Raw genomic sequence first — 16656 nt, 5'->3', positions numbered from 1 at the left:
GCTTAACTAGGCTATATGTTATTAATATTAAAACCAAGTTACATTTTTATGTTTCTTTTGTGTGCAGTTGCATTCATTTGGCAACTGGCACAACCTTGTTGTCACTGTTGATTAATCCATTATCAATCCCCGTTTACAACGAATGTAATAAAACTTATTACATTAAAAAGTATTTTTCGAAATGGTCTGCACAAAGCAGGGGGGTCTCAAAGCCACTCGACAAATCTTCGCAGCAGGCTGTGGAAATTTTGCTCGATTTAGGGTTTTCACTGTGAAACACATCAAACTGTTGGAAGAGATGAGATGGCCTTCAGAAAGCACTCAAACAATGCTCATGTTGGCAGCTTCCTACTTAGGGCTGCTTAAACTGATGCAAAAGCAGTTATTTAGACGGCAGCATGTCCTGGAATGAATACGCTGGCAAGTAGGGCAGCAGCTCCTAGGATGGTGAGGAACAACGTCCCAGTTACACCTGAAAATATTCCACACAGGAGATCAGATGTTATTCACAAAGGGTGAGCTCATTCAGGTAGTCATGGATTTAACCACAGCTGTCCTCTCAGGTGGGCCGTATGAGTAAAGTAAGCACCTTAGCAGACCCACGTGACATAAACAGTAGCTGTTATCATCTCAGAAGATTTATGCAGAACATTTTTTTAATAGTTTAATGTCAAATGGTGAACCAGAATTAGTATAAAATGGTAATAGTTCCTTACAGAGGCAGTTTACCATCTCCACTGGAACCCATTGAATGGACAAACACACTCTGCTACACAGAGAAAAGACAATTTTAATAATGCAGTTGTTTATACAATATATCTGATAAATGAATAATTTTTAAACAAGAATAATATGCATGAGAAAATACGCATTGTGAACTTTAAAGAGAAGATTCTTGCTAGTAAAACAGTACTGTTTTTTTTTAAGTGAAAGTGACGTAACAAACAGCCAAGTATGGTGACCCATACTCAGAATTGGTGCTCTGCATTTAACCCATCCGAAGTGTGCGCACACACACACACACTGTGAACACACACCCAGAGCAGTGGGCAGCTGTTTATGCTGTGTCGCCTGGGGAGCAGTTTTGGGGTTCAGTGCCTTGCTCAAGGGCACCTAAGTCAAGGTATTGCCAGCACGAGACTCAAACCCACAACCTTAGGGTTCAGAATCATACTATCTAACCACTAGGCCACGACTTCCCAAGTTTTATGCAAGAAGCACAAGAAAATCTTTAAAGAGTAGAAGATTCTTGCAAGTAAATGAGAGGAAAGAAACAGAGGGTGCCATACTGAACAGGCCTCTGAACAGACAGCTCATGAGTCAGAGATGCTGACTGATACAGATACAGTGGCACCAAGCAGAACAATGTCACTACATAGATCAACTCATTAGCGCCTTCTGAGGGCACACACACCAGCTGACGACTCCGTGACTCGATTTGTAGACCGCTAACTTAGAGATCATAAAGAACCCAATGCTGTCTCATTAGAAGAGGTCAGATATCTCGCTGGGGCAATGACTCCATACTGTAGCACCCAGATGCTAAGAAGCAACCTTGAGTTTGAGTATCTGGAGAGATCGAGAGCTGTGGGAAACAGGTGGCTTCTACACAGGAAAGCGAGGGGGAGTCTTTGGCTCTCGTTCATACAGGTAGGCCCAAAGCCAGAATAAAATCAACAATCCCTGTCGAAAATCCCTGTGTTGCAGTGCAATTTCATTTCACCTCATTTTCACTCTCTCCTGCTTCACCTCCTTTAGAGTGCAACAATGATTACATCGCCCTAGAAGAAAACCACAATACTGAAGTGGGACTCTCAGTTAGCATTCTATCATTTGCACTTTGATGACAAGTGCTGAAACTGTTGCATGTTATTCTAAGAGGACAAATGGTCGCAGGGATTTGACGTGACATGATGATTCTGTAACTCTGGCTATGTTTGGAATACCATGCTTCTAGGGCAGCACTATTAAAGTAATCAAAATTGCAGTGGGACCTTTTGCGATAATTAAACTGCAAAAGGCTGAGATTTAATTAAATATAGCATGCACATAATGCATTTTCCATGTAAGGGACAGCACTCTACTCTGTCTGTAATCTGCTAGTCATACTTGCATGCTACTTTACACAATATTGGGTTCAAATGCAAAAAGAACCCTATTTATTTATAAGATAACAGTAACTGGACACCGCTTATGCATTTAACATTGAAAAATAAATTACTTTCAATAAAAACATTGTAAGTTAGGATACGAATCATAACGCTTTCATTGTACAGAAATAGATCAAAGAACATTTTCACAGTCTAGTCTCAAAAACTCCCATTAAAACGGTTTAGACTATGAAATCTTACAGATTCGTACATACATTTGCACTTTGTTGTTTCTGATGAGAGAATTCGCCAGAAAGAGGTATTCAGTCAGAGGGCGAGTGAAGAAAACATCTGCATTTTAGCTATGTTTAGCGAAAGATACCCTGCAGTGTGCAAAAAGACATACACTAGCATCTGTTTTGAATGCAGTTACAGCTCCTCTCTTCAAAACCAAATCTTGTTGGGGTCATGAAGGTCAGAGGGGATGTCAGGGGGAGGGGCATAGGTGCTTTCAGCATTGCAGACGCTTGTATGACCATGTGTTGACTCTTCACATATCCTTCCTTTTTGCAGAGGCACTAGAGGACTGTAGGCTCAGCATCAATCACAGTTATTGCCTGCATTTATCTGGAATGGAGCACAACAGCCACTCCACTGAGAGAAGGTGCGCTGTGCAATATAGTGTAAAACGATTCTAACTGTGACCTTGGAAATGCAATTTTTTCCCTATTATGGTGTAAAAAAGAAGGGACCGATAAGAAACATTAGTGCAAATCCAATATGGGGTCTGTCTGAGGAGGTGAGTCCGGCACTCAATTTGTTTGAGATTAAAACGAAAGAGAAAAAAAGGTAATTGCTGTTGGTGTAGATAATCATCTCTAAAACTACAAGGAAGAGAAAGAAAATGTCAAATAAAAGCGGAATAATACTAGGATCGCATTGTTTTCAGTGTGAAATATATAAATAAAGCAGAAAACACTTGCAGTGCCAAAACATCTGGATAATCTAACTGAAAGTCAACTAACTGAACATCAAATGTTAACTGAAGGTTTCGTTTACAAAGAAAATGATTGCATTTAGGACCTCATCACGTATCATACACCAGTAGGAGTGGAGGAAAACTGTTTTCATTCATGTGTGACCTGCACAGTGTCTCATGACAGACGTTGGTCATGAGAACAACCTACATGCATTTCTGAAATCATGCTAATATAATGTGAGAACGTCATGTGAAAGTCACTAGGACTGAAAGCAACCTTGGTTCATTTCCCAGTCAAATGACTTACTCTCTCACCAGACCCAATGTCTCCTTTCACCTGGACGCTTCATTGCTACGATACGTGACAGGTGAGGGAAACACAAACAATTCAGCTGGCCAGAACTGACAAGACGGTGAATATCGCTCCAGCAACTTCTTGACAGGATCACTACCTGCACACTGAAATCACATCCAAAGGTCAAGCATTGTTCTCGCACATCAATTTGACCAACTGGAAGAATAAGCCAGGCTCTTTCAGACAGGTGTTCAAGCTGCCATCTCTATACCTCAATGACATCCCAAGTTCACTTGTCTCCAAGTTAAGGTGGTAAACCACTGCTTCTACTGTTCATGAAGTAATAAAATCGATGATGCACTGTAAATGTGATACGGAAGAGACCACAGGAGAAGATTCTGGTCAAATACTCATACTTTACGAGACTACATATATTGTTTGATGCCCTGTTTTATTTTATTTAATAATACACCACTATATAACCATACCATTTACAACTTCCCATAACAATATTACATTTATTACAAAAGTGAAATATAAATGGTACCAAATATTTATGGAGAATATCTATTATTTACCAGGCAAGTATGAAAAATGAAATGAAAAAGCACTTGTGAAATTGCACAAAAAGTATTGATATACATGCTTTCAGTAAAGAATGTGTTGTTTCGCTTTTCAGTTTCAATTTCTTTAATTATACTGCGTGCACATGTCTATGTGTAGTGCTTATAGCGAGAAACAAGCAGTCCTACATGTTAAACACCTTCCCTTTCAGCATTAACCAACAACTAAAGATCAACAATGTTTGTTTCATTAGCACGAGGCTCCAGTATAACCGATACAAATGTTTCTGTCCTCGAATCTGAGCAGATTAGGCATCAGGGAGGTGATGGAGTTTCAGAAGGGATGGTGTTTTCCCATGTTTCCCCTCCCCACGGTACAACAAAACACATTACAACACAGCCCTCTCGACTGCTTCAGGAAGTGGATGAACTCGGAATGCTTTGTTGAGATTGGACAGAATCCTTTTGGGATGGTGAAGCAACGCTGAAACAACATACACAGAAAGCAGAAGTTCACCGTCAGGGTGTCCCTGCCAATCTGCCACCGTGAAAACACAATGTGGGGGATCTAGACTCACATTAGCACTAAGCTTGCGTCACAGAATGACGTGTTGGCCCTGTAGAGGCTAAGGGGACATGACACTGTTTATACAACTAAAGCCTCTGAAATCTGCTAAATACAGGACAATACCATTTCCCACAGACCAGACCCTTCAACAGCAGTTGAAGCAGAAAAAAATCATCTAGTCATCACTATTATTGCTCATTATAATAACTCTGATGAGCACAAAAAAAAAAAACTCAGAATATTAGACTGCACTTTCTTTAGTATAACCATCTGTATCAATTCCATTGGTTGAAAGAGTGCTTGAAAATCTGTTTAATGCTGTAAACACATCCAAAAGCTCCTTGCATCTGCTTGCATCATATTCCAGGCCGTTGAATGTCAAACACAAATAAGTTTAACTAGATAAACTGTTCCAAAGTTAGTTCGGTCATGTGCCCAAGTGTTTGCAGTACAGCGGTAAACTGTAGTTCCACTTAGACCCGGCTCAACAGATGTGCAGCTCATACACTGAGCCGTGATGGAACAGCTGAAGGTCTTTGGGGACTGTGGACTGCCAAAGGCAATTTTGACCACTGGGTCCATCATCTGTATTTGGTCTGTCCACATGCAAGACAGCACTTGGAGACACTGGGAACGTGACCATGAACAGCTCCAGAGTCTCTGAGGGAGAAATGAGCCAGAAAAATACAACACTATAGGCCAACCAGAATTTCCTGTTTGGCTTTGGTTTTAGGAGGCCGTCTTTAAACTTCTGCTCAAATGTGCTGGTTAAAGTTAACAGCATGTACAAATAAAAAAAGAACAGTATCTCTAAAATGTAATAGTAGATAAGGGAGAACTGCCTTGGGATATCGAATCACATTCGGATAGAGCTCTGCAACTTGTCCTACCTGACACATGGTTCTGGATGAGAGTAGTGCCGAAAAGGATACAGAGGGATTGAGTTTGGACGCAGAGACAGAAAATGAAGTATGACCCCCACCACTCACACCAGCTCTAAATCTGATTGGATGCCCTACATTCAAAGCTGCTGTCAAATAGCTGACATACCAGTGTCTCTTTCACTAATGTCATTACAATTCTATATGACTCTATATGAACATATTTAGAAAAAAAAATGCTTTTTTTTGTGCAACAGAATCAAATGTTGTTTAGGACCCCACTGAATGAAAAAAATATTTTTGTTTACTCAAAATATCTAAAAATAGAAATTCAACAGGAAATTCAAAGACTTGATAACAAATAACTTTTAATGTTATGAAATACGAAGATCGAAATATAATAAAACAACATTAAAAAAAACAGTGGTGGTAGCACCCCAAACATATGGAAGGGTTTCAGCCTGAAGAGAAGATGCAAACTGCAAGGCAGCATCCCAGAGGGTCGTGCCAGAGCCCCGTTGGGCACACTTGCTTCCAGGAGGTTGCTCCAGAGAGCAGAGTCGTAGATTTTCCACGGCTCTTCATCCCTCACGCCTCTCCCAGCGAGCTGGCACCTGGCGTCTTACCTTCCGCTCCTGGAACCTGCGGTTGCTAAGCACAAGTTAATTCACCCAGGGCTTCTGGACTTCTGCTTCCACTCAATGAGCATCAGTCACAGCAGCATTATCAAGCTAGAATCACACAAACACACTCAATAGGGCAGTTTATACAACGGAAGAGAGATAACGACATAAAGAGAGTGGTCATTACTGACAGACACTAGACATGTCGAATGAGACAACAGCTTTTGTAATCCAAGGGAACTGAGCTTTAGGCCACTTGTTCAAGGAATCTTTCGCTCGGGCATCTACCGAGAAATGTCTTGAATAAATAATTTAAATATTAATGCTCACCTTGAAATATTTACAAGTATGTTCCCTTATGAAACAAAAATATATTGCAGTATATTGGAAAATATCATGTAATATATTAGGCATATATTCTTATATATATATTTATTTTTTCCAATATATTGCAATATATTGAAAGCGGCAATCATTTGTATATTTTGCAATATATTATATAATATATGTATCATCAATATATTATTAAATGTATTCAAAAATATAAAATATTAGAAAATAAAAAGGGAAAATAATATATTACAATATATCTCAATATATTTTAAGAAATATATTGATAAATATATTTTCCTTTCGTAAGGGAATTCAGCTTGGTAATTTGAAGCCTTTTTGTGATATTTGTGTCATCTGCAACAACAGAGTTTTAAATTTGTTCCATAATTAGCCCATTCCTTCTCTCCGCATCCATGTGCACCAACACGCCCACACAAGTGCGGCAAAAAAAGCAGGACCTAAATCACGCTTCATGCGAGGTTTGTCATGTTTGCATTGTGAAGACTCAGATGGAGCCCTTGCCTTGCAAGTAAACTCACCCACATCCTTGCTCGAGGCTATTGCATGGATTTTCATTTCCTTGCTTCTAAACTGTCGATGCATGGACAATTTAAAAATAAGTTAGCAAGAAAGCCAAACAGAGAAGTATTGCATTTTGTAACAATGTCAACAAAGAGTAAAATGAACCTGTTGGTAAAAGCCCTATTTGAGCAACAGTGGAAGAAAGGGTTACAACTATTATAGGAGACCAATCAGGAAGCATAGGAGTGTTATAAACCACAGCAGAAACAGGGAGGAAGGGGGAGGGAAAGCTAGAGTGATGAGGGAGGTGGGAGGGAAGAGAGAGAGAGAGAGAGAGAGAGCAAAAAGAGGAGGAGGAGAGAGATGAGTAGGTAGGGCATTTTGAAAGCACAGAGTGTAGGGATGGTGAGAGAGAGAGAAAGACTGAGAGGGAAGGAACAAGGGATAAGGAGAGGTGCAGATCTCTAAGCGAGATGCATGGCTCAACATCCTACAACATCTGACTTCTCTGTCAGGCAAGGGAGCGTTCACAGGAAAGCAGACAGAGGAAGACAGCCAAACTCATCCTTTCAGATAAGCATGTACTTTATTACTCGTCCTGGCATGGCTCTACTCAAACTGGGAAATATATGGGCTACCAGGTCACTCACTCTTATGGCAGCAACGAGAGGTAAAAAGATTCAAGTTTCTGTACTCTCGCAACTGGAGCATCTGCTAAAGGGAATGCATGCTATTCTATACAAGGCATAACTTTAGAAATCTGTACAAAGCTGATAACTTTTATTTATTTATTTTTTAAATGTGCAGGGTTGCTACCAAGAATGAATACATATATGTGACCGCATGCTTTAAATTCATAGCAGTTATAATCTATGGTTTGGACAGGAATATGAATTGATTTAACAATTTTGAAGAAAAACTGTGCGCTGTTTTGCTTTGACGCTTGCAATGTGAGTTTTTTTTTTTATGTATGTTGTATTTTTTGATGTGAATCCTCTAGTGGCCAACACAGCAGTTGACACATTTAACTAATATGTGGAAAGAGCAAAACTGAGTAATCGAAACCTATTTAACCCATTATTCTCTTAAGGGGAAGATGATGTGAGAGCTCTTGTCGCTATTACTTTTTTTTGGCTAGTGCTGAAAGCTGCCTTCCAGCTCAGAAAAATAGAGAAAAAGTGAGAGAGATGCTTGGAGATGTATGAGTATTCTGCTTCACATATGGAATATTGGTGTGGGAGTACAGCAAACCTGCTCTGCAAACAACCACTCACAGTCGCTGTGGGAGTCCATTATTCCAAAGGAACAGTTTAATGAGTTGGGCTTAAAGGTGCCATAGAATGGAAAACTGTGTTTACCTTGGCATAGTAAAATAATAAGAGGTCTGTACATGGAAATGACATACCGTGAGCCATTGTTTCCTCCTCCTTATGTAAATGTCGTGCTTTCAAAAGAGCACTGAAAAAGAGGCGAATCCCAACATAACATTGACTGTGATGTTACATATGGCATCATTAGTGTTTACGCCCCCAACATTTGCATGTCCTAGACCAGCTGGACCTGCACAGCCAAATCACTGATGCGGTGTTGCCAGATATTGCTATTAAAAAACTAAAAAGATAAATAAAAATGAATAAAACAAAATTATTACCTTTTAAAATCTGAATCTTCGTCTGATACAGGCTCAAACATATAAGGCTGGATGCCTAACCTCTAATCGTTCACACCGGACGGTAGAGATCTGTTTGGTTTATGAAATGAGCTGCACTATTAAACGGCCAATCAGAGCAGAGTTATTAACATTATTATTCATGACACTTCCAAATAAGGTAATGACTATTTCATTCTAGGGACAAATCCTAGGGTTGTAAATGGACATGCAAAACAGTTTCCTTACCCAAGCCACATACCTTCTATGTAGATTAAATAAAAAATAAAAAAAAATTATGCATTTAGCAGACGCTTTTATTTTACAGTGCATTCAGGCTATCAATTTTTACCTATCATGTGCTCCCGGGGAATCGAACCCCCAACCTTGTGCTTGATAGCACAGTGCTCTACCAATTGAGCTACAGGAACAATGTAGATATGTAGATATAATGTAACAATTTTAAATATTGTATCAGTGCATTCTATGGCACCTTTAAGGCTTGTCAACTAACAAATTACACCAGAGACACATTTAAACACAAAAAAGTTGGCTTTGACTGGGGTTAATTCTTAAAAATGCAATTGGAAGGGTGCACAATCATTACAAGGTCTCAAAACAACCAGAAACCATCGACTGTGGACAAAGTTAGTGTAAAATGGCTTATGCAAATGCTAAGATGCCACCACTATCCTTTAGAGATTTTCAAGGTCATTTATGACTTGGGTAGAAAGACAAAAAACTATTCTAATTCTTCACTTTTTTGCACCTGCCAGCAGCCAGAGTTTGAAACTACGGAGGATGGAGCCCCTGTTCCTTTGTCCCACATGAACATTGTGAAAAAGAGGGGGTAAATATATGCCACACTGTGCACCGGCCTGACTACCTCCTTCCCTCTGGAAACCTGTGACCTTGTTGTGATTACTGCGTACTGCTGTCTACCTGCATGGTCTCCTGGAGCTATCCTGTGGATTACAAGGCGCCATGGACTCTGTAGGAGTCGGTGCAACTTTTGTTATATAGTGAGGAGGGAATGCCATTCCTTACCTGTCACACTGAGGGAGCTGAATTTCTTCTTGTGGTTCACAAAGTCTTGGAATAAACAATGATAAGAGAGGACTTTTGCAAGGATGGGGCATGGTGCTGTCCCTGATCGTTTCTGTAAGATCTGCTCGGCCAACACAAAGGACAAAAGGCTAAAAACAAGCCTGAATACAACACAGCTTTCATGTCAGGACCACGTGGATATTACAATGCACAAACCCTTCCCACGCTCTGAAAAGGAAGAGCAAAGTGTTTCCATCTCCCACATCCACCCACATAAATCTGAGGATGCAAGGAAAAGAGGTATGAGCTGGTTAGATGGTGTTTTATCAACCCTACAGAGAGCTGTTTGAGGAAAACGGGGTGTCATCACTTGTCCAGTCTGTGCCATGCTGGGGCTGAGGACAGCCTAAGCTGATGCATTTTTTAAATATTAGCTCATTAAAAAAAAAACGGGGCAAGTACATAACAGAATGGCATTGAAGGAGCAAAGGACACTGCTGAGATAAAGAGGCGCTGGAGTATGGTTGGCGTCTATGACCAACTGCCAACACATCAACGCTTTGGTTGCATCTGCTACACAAGCTCCTAACGAGGACAGTGAACACAAGGGAGGGGTGAGTTTTTCTTAGTATATGCAGATAAATATTTCATCATTTTTTCCGTTTTTAACTGTGGTCCTTTCCATTCACATTTTTGTTAGATGCCAACTAGAATTTGTCTAAATCAATTTATGTTTGAGAAGCTATTCAGTTCTGTCATTATCTTACACTCAGTAGCATGTCATGAAAATGCTTCTTAGAAATACATGTAGCGTTTAAACAACCTTCTTCTGTTTTTGCACGTGTAGGAGAATGCATACCCCTTCTGTACTGGGATTCCAGACCATCATGAGCAACGTCACTGTCCTCGATAACGTTGAACCTCTTGACTCCGAAATGGACTTGGACACTCCTTACCCTGTCAGCTTCCAGGTGTCTCTAACAGGTTTCCTCATGTTGGAGATTGTGCTGGGACTCAGTAGCAACCTGACTGTGCTGGCTCTCTATTGTATGAAGTCAAACCTGGTGAGCTCTGTCAGCAACATCGTAACCATGAACCTTCATGTGCTGGACGTCCTGGTGTGTGTGGGCTGCATCCCACTTACAATAGTGGTGGTGCTATTGCCACTGGAAGGCAACAGTGCACTCATCTGCTGCTTCCATGAGGCTTGTGTGTCCTTTGCTAGCGTGGCTACTGCTGCCAATGTCCTGGCCATCACACTAGACCGCTATGACATATCAGTTCGGCCTGCAAATCGAGTTCTGACAATGGGACGAGCGGTGGCCTTATTAGGGTCCATTTGGGCTTTATCATTCCTTAGCTTTCTGGTACCCTTCATAGAAGAGGGTTTCTTTAGCCAGGCAGGTAATGAAAGAAATCAGACAGAGGGGGAGGAACCGTCAAACCAATATTGCACTGAATTGGGTCTCTACTATCACCTGTTGGCACAGATCCCCATCTTCTTCTTCACTGCTGTGGTCATGTTGGTAACTTACTACAAGATTCTGCAGGCGCTCAACATCCGCATTGGCACACGTTTCCATTCGGTGCCAAAGAAGAAACCTAGAAAGAAAAAGACCATCTCCATGACTTCAACTCAGCCAGAGTCCACCGATGCTTCACAGAGCAGTGCAGGCAGGAATCCACCACTGGCCATGCGTACCTCCGTGTCCGTGATCATAGCCCTCCGCAGGGCAGTCAAACGGCACAGGGAACGCCGTGAACGACAAAAGAGGGTTTTCCGAATGTCGCTTCTTATAATCTCCACCTTCCTGCTTTGCTGGACACCCATTACCGTGCTCAATACAGTAATCCTGAGTGCAGGGTCGAGCAACTTAACGGTGCGTCTCAGACTGGGCTTCCTGGTCATGGCTTATGGAACCACCATTTTTCACCCGCTGCTCTATGCCTTCACTCGGCAGAAATTTCAGAAGGTCCTAAAGAGTAAAATGAAGAAGCGTGTCGTGTCAGTTGTAGAGGCTGACCCTATCCCCAATAACGTGGTCATCCACAACTCATGGATTGACCCAAAGAGGAACAAAAAGGTGACTTTTGAGGAGACCGAGGTCAGGCAAAAATGCCTCTCATCAGAGGATGTGGAATGAGCTAGTGGGTCAATTTAAGGCAAACATCCACATCAGGTACAGAATCATTAAAAAAGGGAAACCACTAATCCAAAGAAGTAATGAATTTAAGTGTATTAACTGTACAGTATCTAAAGAGGAATAATTTATTATTATTTATTGTTATGGTGACTATTGTAAATGTCTTAGATGGTAAAGTGTAAATACTGCATGTGTTTTAATCGATGTGGTCCTAGAGATTGTACAGACGTACCCAAGTAAATTATTAACTACAAATGTAAGTAGAAAGACTTAGAAAATGATGTTCCTGGGTTTGTTCATTTGCATTAAATAGCCCCCAAAACAGCTCTAAAGATGAATCCTGCACAACTGTGATAACACTGGGTCGTATTTCTTCAGTAGTTTTTTTGTTTTACTCTGTAGAGAAAGTGGTTATATGTATTTGTTCTCTTTTGACTTCAGCCACCTCAATTTTTACTGTTGCAAAATATAAGATAAGAATTCACACTATGAGTTTCATTAAGTGGATATTACCTGCCCTCCACCCTGCAATAAAAGGATCACGATGGCTATATTACTCAGGTCAACAAGTCACAGGGTGCACTTACAAAGCAAGGTCTGCTTCTTTTCAAAATCACTTGCACGGCCAGTTGGCAAAAAAAATCATATCTTTTTATAGAGATGAGGGAGGTGGCTCACAGCATATTGTCCAAAAAGCTGCTGGAGTATGAAGTGGATGGGGGGTGTCATTGAAAAGGTGTTGATTCCAAATACTTGACCTTATGAGACCTATTGAGCTTGTTGGTGTTTGATTATGGGTCAGACCGGATTAGAGGGTGATAACTGTATCTTTTGGCAGCCTACAAAAAGAATCACCTTTGCATTGCAGCACTTAAAGGTCACACACTGTTCAGTTTGAGAGGCAAAGTCAAGCCATTTAACATTAAACATGAGAATTAAGTAAAATACAGTTATGAGGAGCGGGTTAATTCCTGACTGAGGTGACATGTTCAGTTTCAGGGTGCAAATGGTGTTGGACGATAGCTTGCATTAATAAAATGCATTTCAAATCAAATCATTAACAGCGATGACTAATAAAATTTGATAATAAATTTGACAACCAGTTCTCAAGGGGGTATCTAAGGTTAGTAAATAAAGGTGTGACTATCTCAAGGGTGTTACGTATGAAACTGTAGAGCCGCTAAATGCTAATTGAATATACTTTATCAAATTAAACAGCACTAAAAGGTTTTCACAAACTAAATCTTTCGGTTCATGCCGGTGCAAAATGCAAAACAATTATATGCACAGGTACCGGCAGTTCCCCAAAGCACATCTCAGTTGGGTAGGCTTTAAACTTGATTGAAAACCCATCTGACATTTTTTAGGAACTAAACATTACTAATTTTCAGCTTATTATCATCAAGTGACTGTTCTACAATCATACGTTCTTGAGTTTATCTATAGATAAAGGGTCAGAGCCAGGGATGATCCATATTTAGAGCTCACACACTGTGCCGAACAAGAGAAAGTGGGAGCTGAAGTGCATGATTGATGCACGTCTTTTATGGAGTACAGGTCTCTCAAAACAGTGAGTTATTATAACAAAAGCTGCATGATGTGACAAATCTGTCAATGCTGTACCCGAGTCCCAGCTATCCTGGGGCTCTATGCTTTAATATCAAGGGCAAAATTGTTACTTTTAGCTTATATGTACTCCCACACAACTCCCAAAACTCACATGGCAGATTCTAAGAGCCCTTTGGCCATCCTCATATGCAACAGATCATACAGAGGCCTGTGGAGCTGTTACCCTGTGATGACTTGACCGAAGGTTTGGGGTTGGCCATTTGTGGAGGCTTTATTTTTTTGAGGAAAAACAAGCTGTATAGACATTTCTGAGGCATGTGGGGGAAAATATCATATTTGCAAGCGAGCAATGCCAGTACAAAAGGCTGCCAAAACACTTGGGACTGCTTTGCTTACAAGCCGTGTTCAGGGCCTGAAAGCATCCAAAGTCACATTAGCACAAATACAAAGTACTGTTTCATTGTTAATGCCAATAAAAGAATATCTTGATTTAGACCCTGGTAACTTGGTTAGCTTATTTTTTTATTTTTATTTATTTTTTCACAACAACACCAACCAAAAACTTAATACACATAGAAAAAAAGCATCAAATCTTCTTTGAACAGCACCCAAGAGTCAAATGTTCTCTCTGTCTGTCTCCATATCCACAGCCAAACCACAAACCACATCATCTCTGTCTTTAAAAATCTAGTTAATTGGATCATCCTCATGGAGCATCCTTACTTTTCCACTTTTTACTTTTTATGTTAAGGTGTCCTTGTTACGGTTTAATTATACATTTACTTACTATATGTTTAGGGTTAGGCTTAGGGTTACTTGCACTTAAGGATAATTAATTGTTATTATAATATTAAGTGAATGTAACCTAACAAAGACACCTTCAAATAGACACCTTATTTCAATATTTAGGGTAACAAGGTTGGAAATGCAAGATATATGACTGTTTCCCAAACAGATTGAAGCATGCACTTCACCTTTCTTCCTGTCAATTCTCAGCTCTTGACATTTATCCGACTTTGATTTCCTCTTCACAATAACAGCCTAATTCCTTCAGTTTACCCATGTTATCCCACTCTAATCATCTTATTATGGCTGACAGCAATCACACACATGCCCTCCACCAATCAAAACACCTTTACCTCCTTCCATTGCCCCAGTCAATCTTCCCTTTAAGCCATTTAGAGTTCAATCCATCTGGCAGCCCATCCATACCTTACAACACTGGGAAGGGATTCATAAATCATCTTGGCAAGATGGTGAGCTATCATCATTATTGTGTAAGGACCGCCATAATTCAGAGCTATTTCAGGCATATGTTTTGTGTAAGCAGTGAGATAAACCGAGAAAATAACAAATGGCCTGCAAAGCCACTTTGGTTAAAAAAAAACTATATATGCTGCCTATCCATTCAACTCTATGCTGGAACACAGTGATGTCGCAGTTATGGTAAACAGGAAATCGAACTGTCAATTAAACCTTCAAGGGTCCATTATCATTTACTGATTGTCTTGTTTACAATCCAATAACATGATGCTATCAGCATTTCTATAAGCTCTGAACTCGACCCAGTCACAGTCCAACTGCACCTCGTCAGGTTTCTGGGGACAGCGTGCACTAGACAGAGACAGACTGTAAAACAAAGACAGCAGTTTAATTGCTTCCACAGTTTCAGAGCTGCATCCTGCTCTATTTGTGATCTAGCATGTGCCGTAAAACACTGTCAAAACCGACAGACCAAAAGCTTTCCTTGTAAGGCAGCGTGTTTTTAAACAAGCTGCCTAATGGGAGATTTGTTAGACAGCTTTCTAGCTGGATGCCAGAGAGGCGCACATACAGATAATGATATCATATCAGACCCTGGCTGTTCATGTTATACCTCCAGGGGGTGGAGGGAAGGCATAAAAGCTGAGCATCCAGTGAAAAAAAACAGACAGGTGCTGTTAGAGCAGTCTAATTGTCTCGTTTTGGATGGTGACGGTAATGCAAAGATGTCTCTGTAATCCATTAGCTGAGTGAGACGAATCCAAATACGACCCTCACTTTGACATGATAAATAATTCAATGGATGGAAAACATATTACTGGATCATATTGTGTCACAAAGAGAATAAGTTTACGGCTCAGGTTGACTTTTAAGGAATCTTCTAACGGAGTGATTAGGAACTCTTACAGGAAGCAGCTCGCAAACAGAGCTTATGCAAGTGGAAAAATGCAAAATGCAAAAATCAGCATGCCCTCCTTATGCACAATGGGAAACTACTGTCTGTCTGCATTGATTTAGTTTCATTTGAAAACAATATGCAAATAGAAACCAGGAAAAAGTACCTTGCTGATCTTCACTGGAATTTATCCCACAGGGCCTGGATCTCAAAAACCAAGCATGTGTTTACCGTATCACACAAACTTGGAATAAGAGCACACTAATTTGCATTGTGCTATCTTATTTATCTGTCCATATGACATCTAGGCAAATGTACAGACAAAAAGACAACAGAGTACGAGTCAATATGAATCTGATATTACAGCCATTAAACCCATGACCGAAAACAATTTCTCTCATTTCAGATAGTGTCCACACCACATGAATTCCAGACTATAATATGGAAATGTTCTACATTCTCATTTTACTTTTGAAACATGGCTTTTCTAGTGAAACAAGATTGCGAACGTGGAAACAAATATGTGGGACAGGCTTTAATTTGATGCAGCAGAAATTGATTGGATCATGAAAGGTGCTCTCTATATTTACATGAGATGGGTTGAGGGCTGACGTCACCAATACGACCTGGAGCGTGCATTAAAAAGCACTCGGGTCATTACTGGAACTGAAACCACTTGTGAACGTGATTTGGGTCAGGTGTTAATCAAGGGGGTTTCAACGAAGCGAAACCTAAAATATCTCCAAAGCAGGTCAAATATCAGAACTAGTTTCAGACGGTCCTAGCACCTGTGTTGCAAACTCAGCAAAACATTTAGGCCACAAGAACGGTGCTGACCTGGAAACAGTGCAAGATTTAACTAATGCCATTTACACACAAGTGGAAGAAGCTATAGCTTTTGAATAATTGGCATTAGTGGCCTAAAAACAGGAACACAAAATTAAACATTGGCAAATGTCCAAACAACCAAATCCTACATGAAAAACTGCCATGATGTAAAAAAAGAGGTAAACTTAAAAGGGGCTGTTCACATCGTGTAGTTCTAGGACTAGCTAGCAGGGTCATTCCTAGAGAAACTATTTCTCCCTCAGGCTGTTTTTTTCTGGTTGCATTTGCACCGGCAGCAGGAAATCTGTTCATTGAAAGGTTCTTCGGACAGCTCAAAATGGTTCTTCAACTGCACCCCTTTAATTTAAAGAGTATTGCAGCATCTTGCTTTCTGATTAGCCGTCATAG

The 16656-nt window shown here is 40.4% G+C and overlaps 1 pseudogene; it reads left to right on the top strand.

The window, feature by feature from the left end:
• The first annotated feature begins 6612 nt into the window (after positions 1-6612).
• Positions 6613-14575, top strand: LOC113059537 (probable G-protein coupled receptor 22; annotated as a pseudogene).
• Positions 14576-16656: the final 2081 nt, after the last annotated feature.

This window comes from Carassius auratus, chromosome 4 (assembly GCF_003368295.1).
Source record: "Carassius auratus strain Wakin chromosome 4, ASM336829v1, whole genome shotgun sequence".
Taxonomy (NCBI): Eukaryota; Metazoa; Chordata; class Actinopteri; order Cypriniformes; family Cyprinidae; genus Carassius; species Carassius auratus.
Note: the sequence above shows the minus strand (reverse complement) of the source record. Positions and strands in the feature narration are given on the sequence as shown.